The sequence below is a fragment of the Gouania willdenowi genome, unplaced genomic scaffold (genome assembly GCF_900634775.1).
Source record: "Gouania willdenowi unplaced genomic scaffold, fGouWil2.1 scaffold_93_arrow_ctg1, whole genome shotgun sequence".
Lineage (NCBI taxonomy): Eukaryota > Metazoa > Chordata > Actinopteri > Blenniiformes > Gobiesocidae > Gouania > Gouania willdenowi.
Window position 1 is genome coordinate 2,816,126 of NW_021145258.1, and position 10,278 is coordinate 2,826,403.

The 10,278-nt window shown below is 39.6% G+C and overlaps 1 long non-coding RNA gene across 1 annotated transcript; it reads left to right on the top strand.

Annotated features, from left to right (window-relative positions):
- The first annotated feature begins 1,153 nt into the window (after positions 1 to 1,153).
- Positions 1,154 to 2,984, top strand: LOC114461105 (uncharacterized). Its single transcript, XR_003673804.1, has 3 exons — positions 1,154 to 1,356; positions 1,770 to 1,776; positions 2,973 to 2,984. It is a non-coding gene; the product is annotated as an uncharacterized LOC114461105 (long non-coding RNA).
- The last annotated feature ends 7,294 nt before the right edge of the window (positions 2,985 to 10,278 follow it).

Sequence of the window (10,278 nt, forward strand, 5' to 3'; positions counted from 1 at the left end):
TAACCCAGGTGAGACTGATCTTTTTACGGGCAAACTGCAGCTCTGTGCCCTTGCTGGCCGCAGTACAGACACAGGCCGCTGGTTAGACGCCGATGTCGCTCCTGTGTGGAGATGCCGGTGCGGCCAAGCTGCATCGGCTCGTCTGGATGCTGTGCAGCGGTGAGTGATCGCTCCTGTTGCGGAGAGGGGCGTGGTCCTCACGTGCGTTCGTGGCTCCTCCTCTCGGCGCGTCCGTCTGCCTGAGGCGTTCACGAACCGCCAGACGATTATCCATCTTGACAGCCAGGGCGATCAGGGAATCCAAGTCCTCCGGGAGATCCATCGGAAACAGCTGATCACGGACAAGCCCGGTCAGCCCATAGAGGAAAGTGACCCTCAGTGAGGCCTCGTTCCAGGTACAGTCCGCGGAGAGAGTCCGGAACTCGATTGCGTAGTCAATCACTGACCTTCTGCCCTGACGCAGCGCTGCCAGCGCCCGTGCCGCCTCCTGTCCACCAGGGCGTCTATCAAAGATCTTTGACAGCGCGTCAGCAAACACGTCCACAGACTCACACAGCCGAGATCGGCTATTCCACTCCGCGGTGGCCCAAGCCTCTGCTCTCCCCGATAGGTGGGAAATCATATACGCCACCTTGGACCTCTCTGTTGGAAATGCGCCTGGCTGCATTTCGAAATGGAGACCACACTGGACCAGGAAGGGTCGCGAGTCTCCGGAGTCCCCAGAGAAGCGCGCTGGGTTTGACAGCTGTGAAGACGGGATCGCTGCGGCGGCGGCAGCCGGCAAAACCGATGGGAGGATCGGGGCCTCCGGAGCTGAGAAACGAGTGATGAGCATCTGGACCTGTTCGGTGAGTTGAGTTAACTGTGTTTCCATTGAAACGTGTCGACGTGAAAGATCTTGGAGCCCCGCCGTTAACCCAGCCAACTGCTCATCATGTTGAGTGAGGCGGCTCCCCTGTTTCCTGATCGCTCCTCGAAGCTGGTCAGAGTCTGCTGGGTCCATCATGGTTGGTCTGTTCTGTCACGGGTAGCAGACAGGACCCAATTGCAGGACTCAGAGGCAGGATTGTGTTACAAAGTCTTTATTTTAACCACATATAGCACCGACTGACGTGAGGAACAGGGCGATCCTCAACCTGGGGTGTGTGGCCGACCTGGACTCCAGACTGACGAGTAGGACGGACCAGACGTGAAAGACTAACAGACCAACAAGGAAGATACACACAGACAGGATATATATAGGTGATGTGATTATAGCAGATTGACTACAGGTGTGGTGCTGACAGGAACGCCCAGAACATGTGACCCTCCCACTAGCTGAAGGTGATCCTCAGCCTAGACCCTGACATATATATGGTTTGCCCCCTGTCCAATAAGAACCCTTACCAACCCCCAGACCTAAAGTGGAATTAAATATAGCCGAATACACTTGTTTTTAATGTAAACCTCAATTTAGAATTAGTATTTCCATGTAATCATGAAGCAGAACACTTTAAAACTGAATAACTAATTCTGAATGAAAAAACATGTAACTGTGGCCATTGTGTCCTAGACATTGCTCCCACATTGTTTAGTATGAATGCAGTGTGTGAGTGAGTGGCTGGTGTTCGGAGGGACCGATGGTGCGCTATGGCAGCCTCGCTTCTCTCAGTCTGCCCCAGGGCAGCTGTGGCTACATCAGTAGCTTACCATTACTAAGCGTGAAGTGAAAAAACAGAAAAGCGCTATATCAAATCCAATGCATTATTATTGCAACAAAAGACAGCCAGAATATCAGTGACGTGCTATGAAGAAAACCAGGAACACGTCTGCATGAAAGGATAGAAACCTGGATTTTTTTTTTTTTTTATAAATTTGCTAGTTGACAAGGGACAACATTCAAACGGCCATAATTCCTTCAAATACTCTTTATTGTCTGTGTGTGTGACACCACTGGAAAGCTTAGAATCTACAATTCCAGAATCTGTAAAGGACTCAAAACGCCCCCTGATTGATTTGTTCCTGCTTTTCTTATGATACGTCACACTTCTTTGACAGTTTGGAGAATTATTTCAGAATGGGTGGTTGTGGTGGTGGACGACCCAAGAGCAGAAAGTGAACGTGACATTTAATTGCAAAGCTAACAAATGCCAAATCCAAAAACAGGCACAAGGAAAACTGGAAGCAGGGAATAAAATGCTGCAGCACACATTCTCAATGATCCAGCCATTATTCTGTGTCCTAACACTGAACAGCTAAATAGTGAGGGAGGCTTGATTAGGAATGGGCCACACCTGGGTGCAAAACACGAAGCAGCTAATCAATCACAACCCAAACACACTGACATTACCAGGAGGAGGAGACACGAGCAGGAATACCAGTGGGGTATTTCATCAAAGTGTTCTCAGTAGAGCTAGGCTTATGGTTTAAACCTGGTTCAGCTAAGCCGTCTGTGACCACGCTGGCTTTTACTATTTCATCAAACTTTTCTCAGCTTCCATCTCCCCATCTGAGCCGAGCCAGCTGACAGTGTTTAGCTTAAGTGCACATCCTCATAAGACCCACGAGATCGATCACAGATTTAATGATGCGCTGCAGCTTTTATGATGAATGAGAAGCCAATAGGAACCAATGCTGAGACCAACAGGATGTGATGTCATCTGTTACTGATCAGTGAAAATAAATGACACACACGTTAAAAAAAAAAAAAAAAAAAGGACAGACTGTGGTTTGACATTTTAAAAAAATTGAGTATTTCTCAGAGATGTAGGAAGAAATCCCAATAATACTTTGGGGTTGTTTTTGATAAAGAATTAACATTGTAACAAAGCTCAAAAAATGTGATTTGATGATATACAGTGCATATGGAAAGTATTCACAGCACTTCGCTTTTCCCACATTTCATGTTACAGCCTTATTCCAAAAGGGATTGAATTCACTTTTTTCCTCAAAATTCTACACACAATACCCCATAATGACAACATGAAAAACAGTTTTTTTAAAATGTTTGCAAATTTATTAGAAATAAAGAATGAAAATATAACATGTACATAAGTTTTCACAGCCTTTGCTCAGTACTTTGTTGTGGCACCTTTGGCAGCAATTACGGCCTCAAGTCTTTTGGAATATGAAGCCACAAGCTTGGCACACCTATCTGTGGCCACTTTGGCCCATTCATCTTTACAGAACCTCTAGAGCTCCATCAGGTTGGATGGGGAGCGTCGGTGCACAGCCATTTTCAGATCCCTCCAGAGATGTTCAATGGGATTCAAGTCTGGGCTCTGGCTGGGCCACTCTAGGAAAGGTAAATGGTAAATGGACTTGATTTATAGCTTTATAACCACACTGAAGCAGTCTCAAAGCGCTTTACATATCAGCTCATTCACCCAATCACTCACATTCACACACCAGTGGGACAGGACTGCCATGCAAGGCGCTAGTCGACCAATGGGAGCAACTTAGGGTTCGGTGTCTTGCCCAAGGACACTTCGACACATAGTCAGGTACTGGGATCGAACCCCCAACCTCTCGATCAGAAGACGACCCACTACCACCTGATCCACAGTCACAGAGTTGTCCTGAAGCCACTCCTTCGATATCTTGGCTGTGTGCTCAGGGTCGTTGTCCTGTTGAAAGATAAACAGTCAATCCAATCTGAGGTCAAGAGCGCTCTGGACCAGGTTTTCTTCCAGGATGTTTCCATACATTACAGCAGGGGTGTCCAACTCCAGTCCTCGAGGGCCGGATTACTCAGACTTGTAGATGTGTCCCTGCTCCAACACACCTGAATCAAATGAATGGCTCGTTATCATGCTTCTGCAGAGCTTGATCACAGCACATTGGTCTCCACCAGGAGTATTTGCACCAAAGTGGAGAAATTTAAGTATTAAAGTCCCATATTTATATCTAGAGATTGCATATTTGACTGTATTTGAGTTACTTTAAAAACATTTCCTTGCTATGGGTGAAATACTGTAGCCTATCTGATGTATTCACATTTAATAGTAAAACCTTTTTTGGTAAATACCTTTCTTTATATCTATTTAACTTTCACCTAAATATTTGATACTGTCTTGCATCTATCTTAATAAATTACATTTCTTTTTAAGAGATTCTATCAAAGGTCATTATAATAATTAGTAAACCTGCAATGACTTTTAACTTGAAGAGGAGTGATAGATCTTGGGGTTTTTCCACCAACAACAAATCCCCCATAATACCTTGAGACAGGTTGTTGTTGTTGTTGGTGAAGACATCACACAAACTGAGTGATTAGTCCTAAGGGATAATTTATTAATCTGTTTGTGTATTACATCTCAATGCCTGGAAAGAGTGGGTTAGTATTGCTTTCACAATTACTTTTTTGATAACGAAACTCTGAATTTCAACTTTTAACTTCTAGCTTTTAAAAGAGCCTACTTAAACTATAACAGGTCACCAACATCCTTGTCTGACATGTTTTTGTTTCTCAGGCCTAAGCGTTGAATGCAAAGCACACAACTACAAACAATGTACTTTTCCATTTTGTGCAGCTGCTTGCTGCAGATGTGAGTCAGCGCTTTCTTGGGTTTGTTGCATCTTGATAAGAAATCTCCCCACACGCCGGACACCCACTGGGATTGGTACTTTTTAAAACGGGAGTTCTGTTGTCCTGCACGGAGCAAACAGAGACTAATTGTTTGACTAATATTCATATACGTTCATCCTAATGTTCTAAACCATAACTCTCAAATAAAAAAATGTAATTGGCGGCTCGTCGAAGCACAATATTTATTACAGGTAATTATATTGTTGATGTTATCCCCCCCCCAAAAAATAAAAAAGCTTCTGTACCCTTAAAATTTTGAACGTTATAATACAACAATTACATTTCAGAGAATGCATTATTCAGTCATTAGCAAATATGTGTAATGTATGACCATTGATTATGTTAAGTGGACGTTTTCACATATAAATGTTGGTTAGAGTCTAAATCTGAATCACGTTTCAATTATTTATTTTATTTATTTTCCCTCCTCCCTTGTGTGTGTTTTGTTTTTTGTTTTTTTGTTTTTTTTGTGACATACAGACACAGCTTTCTCTACATTAAATAATTCCATTGTCATTAAAAGATCTTGATCTTCCTCAGAACAATATGCTTTCTAAACAATTGTGTTTTCTTAATAAATCACTGTTTGCTCTGTGTCCTAAAGTCCAGGAAATGAACCAAAACAGTGGCTGAAATACAATCAAGCATTGGGAGGCTAATGGCATCAGCTGATGTGTTCATTGCTGATGAAAAAACATATAAATAGGGTGAGACTGAAACAGGTGTACCTCCAATATCAAAAGATAATGATGATAATGTATTTTACATATTTGTAATGTAACACATTTGTAATTTATTCAGTTCATTTGTATTCATGACTGTGTTGACATGTATTTACTATTTTCAACCGTCTTTCCAGTTTATTGAATTGTTAATAATAATATATATTATAATTATTACTATTATAATACATTTTATTATTGTTAGTATTGGCATCTGTAATGTTAGCCTGAAGTCAGCTAAGCATGATTTAATGTGTGGTTACGTCTTTAGATGTTTGAAGAGTGAGCTTTACTTCAGATATCATTATTCTTTGTCCTTGTAATTTTCTGAACAAGGGTCAAACAGGACAGACTCCACCTGATGGCGGCCGCGCCTTGACTCCTCCTCCTCCTCAAGTGGACAGCAGCACCTTCAGTCCTGCTCTTCTTCCTCCTAAAGTTGTCAGCAGCACTTTGGGTTCTACCTCTTTTCCAGTCATTCTCCTCCTCTCCAGGACGGCAGCACTTTGAGTCCTCGCCCCACTTCAGATGAACATGGCACCTTCAGTCCTCCTCCTCCTCCTCCTCCAGAGGACCAAAACACATTCAGACAATTCCGACAATCACACACCCTCTTCAGGTAATGCAGAAGATTCAGATACTTTATTTTTAGGCTGAGCTACCAGACTCAAAACGCCCTCATTTTGTTCTTCTTCTTGTTGTTGTGTAGTTAAAATCACTGTAACTTCTTGTGATGCTAGATATCTGAAAATGCAACTATTAGTATCTTATTAGTAAAAAGAACCCAGACAGTAGTGGTCTGTACGTTACAGAATGTCTAGAGGTTCCCTAATAGTTCATGGCAGTGCAGGTTTTATTCCACACATTGTTCTGGACAGATTGTCAAAGGTTTTCTGAGGACCAATCAGGAGCTATTGGCTGCACCTGTGATGTTCTCCCTCAGCTGACTCCAATCAGTAGCTCAGAGTCTATATAAGGGGGTGGCAAGATTTTCCACAGTGTGGAACGTCTTGTGTTTTTTAATAATACTTTGCACTGTAGCCACTGGAACTTGAAAACATTTGGATATGGCCTTATAGACCTTTCCTGATTTGTGAGCAGCCACAATGCACAGCTGCAGGTCCTCACTGAGCTCCTTTGTCTTCTTAGCCATGACTGTCCACAAACCAACTGCAGAGAGCTGCTGTTTTTCACCTGTTGAGTTGATTAAACAGCTGTTTCTAATGAATCAGGGTCATTAGAATGTTTTAGAACAGCTTGGACTGTTTGGAATGGTGTAGAACTTTGCATTTTCTATACACTGACAATTTGCAAAGGGTATGAATCATTTTGGACATGCCACTTTTTGTTCAAATGTAAATGAAAGCTTGGATTTTTTTTTCCCACAATGATGTCTCTTGTACATTGTCTTGTCTTGTTTTGTCTATATATATATATATATAATTATAATTATTTAACCATTTTCTGCCTCTTCCTGGACTGATGTCAATTTCTGAGATATTATGTTCAGATTTTTTTTAATTGTAGAATTATAATATATGTAATTATATATATATTTAAATTATTTTAAAATTCCTTTTTTTAATTTCAAAAGAATATTATTTATTAATTTTAAAAACATTTATATTTATTTAAAAAAAATATTTTTTGAAACAATTTTGAATTGTAAAAATGAAATTTTAATCAGTTTCTTATTTTATTTCATTTTATTTTATTATCACTAGACATTTCAGGCGACTCCATTTTATTTCCAGGCGACCTCAATGTTGAACAACCCTGATTTAACCTACCACGGCGGAGCAGTGGACTGTCAAGGAGTAAAATTGTTGTTTTTTTTAATTAAATGTTTTTATTTATTTTAAAAGTTCAACTTTTTCATTTTAAAATGTATGTCTATATTTTTTTTTATTTAAAAAAAAATCTAAAATTGAAAAATATCATATTAATTTATTATTACTAGACATTTCAGGCTACCCCAACGTTGAAAACCCCTGGCTTAGTGTGTGACATCATACTTACAGGACTTTAGTTTGGAATGTTGATGGAAGAAAGGACGGGAAAATGTAATTATGTTAAAGCTTATGTTTTCAGTGGACAGCAGCGGTGCTGAACACGCACAATACTCACGCACACAAACGTGCACACAGTGAGTGTTTGTGTGGCGTTTGTGCTAAAGTTTTCATGGCTGTATATGTGTCTTTAGAGCTATGATATCTTTCTGATTAAGTCTTTACAGAGAAATGACAGGAGTGTGTGTTTTTCCATCAATTTGGACACACGTACACTGTGCACGTGAGTGCATTCACAGGCCGGCCTCGATGTTAGGTTTAATTATTAATATTAAAACCATAGGTCTAACTGCTCAGAGTGAACACACACTTAAGGTGATGCATATGTACATTGTATATGTGCGTATAAGCACAGGCCGACTGGCCTCAGAAGTTCACCTACTCTCTTTGAAGTTAGAGCGGCACCGCCTCCGTCCCACGCTCAATGACAGTAAAAATGCAACAAAAAAGACATTTCTGAGCATTTAGAAAGTTGGTTAATGATTTAAACTAGTATTATGAAAGCCTTTATGGAACTAAATACGTAATGCCTATTGAATTAAAGTACTATACAAATATATACATTTTGACACCTTTTAGCATCTGTATAGAATAATTCCAGTCCCCAAAGAGTTTTTCTTATACAAACCCAGAAACATCTTTAATGATATAGTTCAATAAAGTCATATCAAAATGTGTAATAAGAGGAAGCAACTCTTTGGAATAAATTAATTATATGAAAAAGCGAAAAATGCGTTATTTTCATTTTCTTTTCATCAATGTACATTTAAAACCTAAAAAAATGGGTGTGTCTTCCATTACGAGCATCTAAAGACATACGACTTAAAGTTAATTACAATTTAATAATGTTAACCATGTTGTTGAAAGTTTTGTACAAAAAAGTAATATGTACATTCAGAGCCGGATTAAATAAATAGACGACACTAGGCAGGCTGTATTTTTTGGACCCCCCTCCATCAATGTTATTTAGGAATTGAAATCTGAAACTTACCAAAGTTATTAATAAACGTTAATTCACATTTTACATAGCCTAGTCTTTGGTTACAAGTTGGTTGTTTGTCTGCTAAAATAAGTCATGTGTTGTATATTAAACAGTCTATCAGACTGTTTTTTGATATTCATTATTTATATGTCGTTACACAGCTCTATTAAATGCTATTAAATGATCTTTATCTTATCCATTGGGAGTGTCATTGTTAAGGCAGTAGTACCAGTAAATACCAATAGGTGTCAGTAAACTATCTAAACAGAGCAAATAAGATTTATCTTATTTGCTCTGTTTACATTTAATCAACACATTTAATCAAGATTTTCTGCAAAATGCAATAGCTTACAACATTTATAAATGTTGAAGCTATTGCATTTTGCAGAAAATCTTAATTAAATGTGTTGATTAAATTGAATAATTAAATAAGTAGTCAAATATACAAAGACCAACAAAATTTGAAGTAAGAGAAAGTGTGATGTAGTAGTAAAGATATTTATTTTCATGGACAAGCATCACCTCATTTCCATTTTGTATTCAACATTCATCAGCTCAGCTGCTGGTCTGGACTGTTCAGCAGTTCTTTCCACTGGTTTGGATGTTTCAATGGATGGTGTGCTTTAGTAGACTGCATTCTAAAAGAAGATTTAATCACAGAGACATTGTAGAAAAATAAGCAATCATTAAATAACTTGATCCTTATGTTTGAACCAGGAACACATTCTTTCACTTTTCTTTACTAACCTGCTCAGACAGCCAAGGGAAACGAGCCTGAATTGGGTGAGCAAAAATTCTTGTCCCTTCTCCTGGAGCCCATATTCACACCTGTGATTTTTAATAGGAACAAGAAGACAAACATGAACCCATCACATTCATCAAGACCATTTAGAAACTGTACAACAATAAATAACAATAAATAAAACCAGCAGCACTTACTAAGGAAACCATTTAGCACGCTCCACTCTGGGCTACTCTTCAGCTTTCCAGCATCGCAGGCCTCCATCCATCGCTGCAGAAATACGTCTGGACGGCATCATCACAATCTTGTGGAGAAATAAAAAAAATGTATACATAAGATGAAAGACAGCTGTTTGAGATTTGAATATACTTGGGTTGTTTCTCATATTTTATTTTATTATAGTAGAAAGTATAGCCCTATATTATACATTTAATTTATATGCATCTTACATTTGATTTTAATATTCACTTTACTTATTCAGATTTAGATTTTTAAATGTAAAACTTACATTTACAGATGCTTTCTCCTGAGTTTTGATGCGGTGAAGTCCTCGATAATGTCTTCAAAATCCAGGGAAGTTGTAAATCCATTCTCAATTGCCAACAGGGCAAAGGCATTCAGGCTCCTGCTTCAAAACGATATTGGGCTCACTTCTGGCACATCTGGCTGGCTGTTATTCTTCCATCACTTTTGTCCGTCTGTGACGGCGCTGATGTTGACGGCGCCACTGCGTCTTCCACCGCATTTCCCGCCCCGTCTTCGGGCCGTGTCTCCGGGCTTGTCTCGGCCTCTGGCTCTGCTGACTCCAGCAGGTTCACATCTGTCGGACGGCTTCCCGACAGAAACTTCTGTAAAGCCCCCCGCTGTCTTTTCTTTTGTTCCTCTTCAATTTTTTTTTTTTACGTTTTGCCGCACCTGAAAGCATCTTGAATGTTAGCCTACTCAAAAAACGACCTGCCTGTTAGCTTTGTTGTCCCGCTCTGACCTCTGACCGCCCTGCTGACGTCCCCTCTGATTTAACTGACTGGCGTTAAAGTGACGTAATGTAACAGTCTATGGTTAAGATAAACATCGTGACTATTTTTAGTTAATTAAGAAATATTGAAATAAATTGTAAATAGGACATTTGTACATTTTTATTTTATTTTTTTTTATCTTTTTTTTTTTTTTTGTCTTGTCCCTCTGTCTGGGCCCCA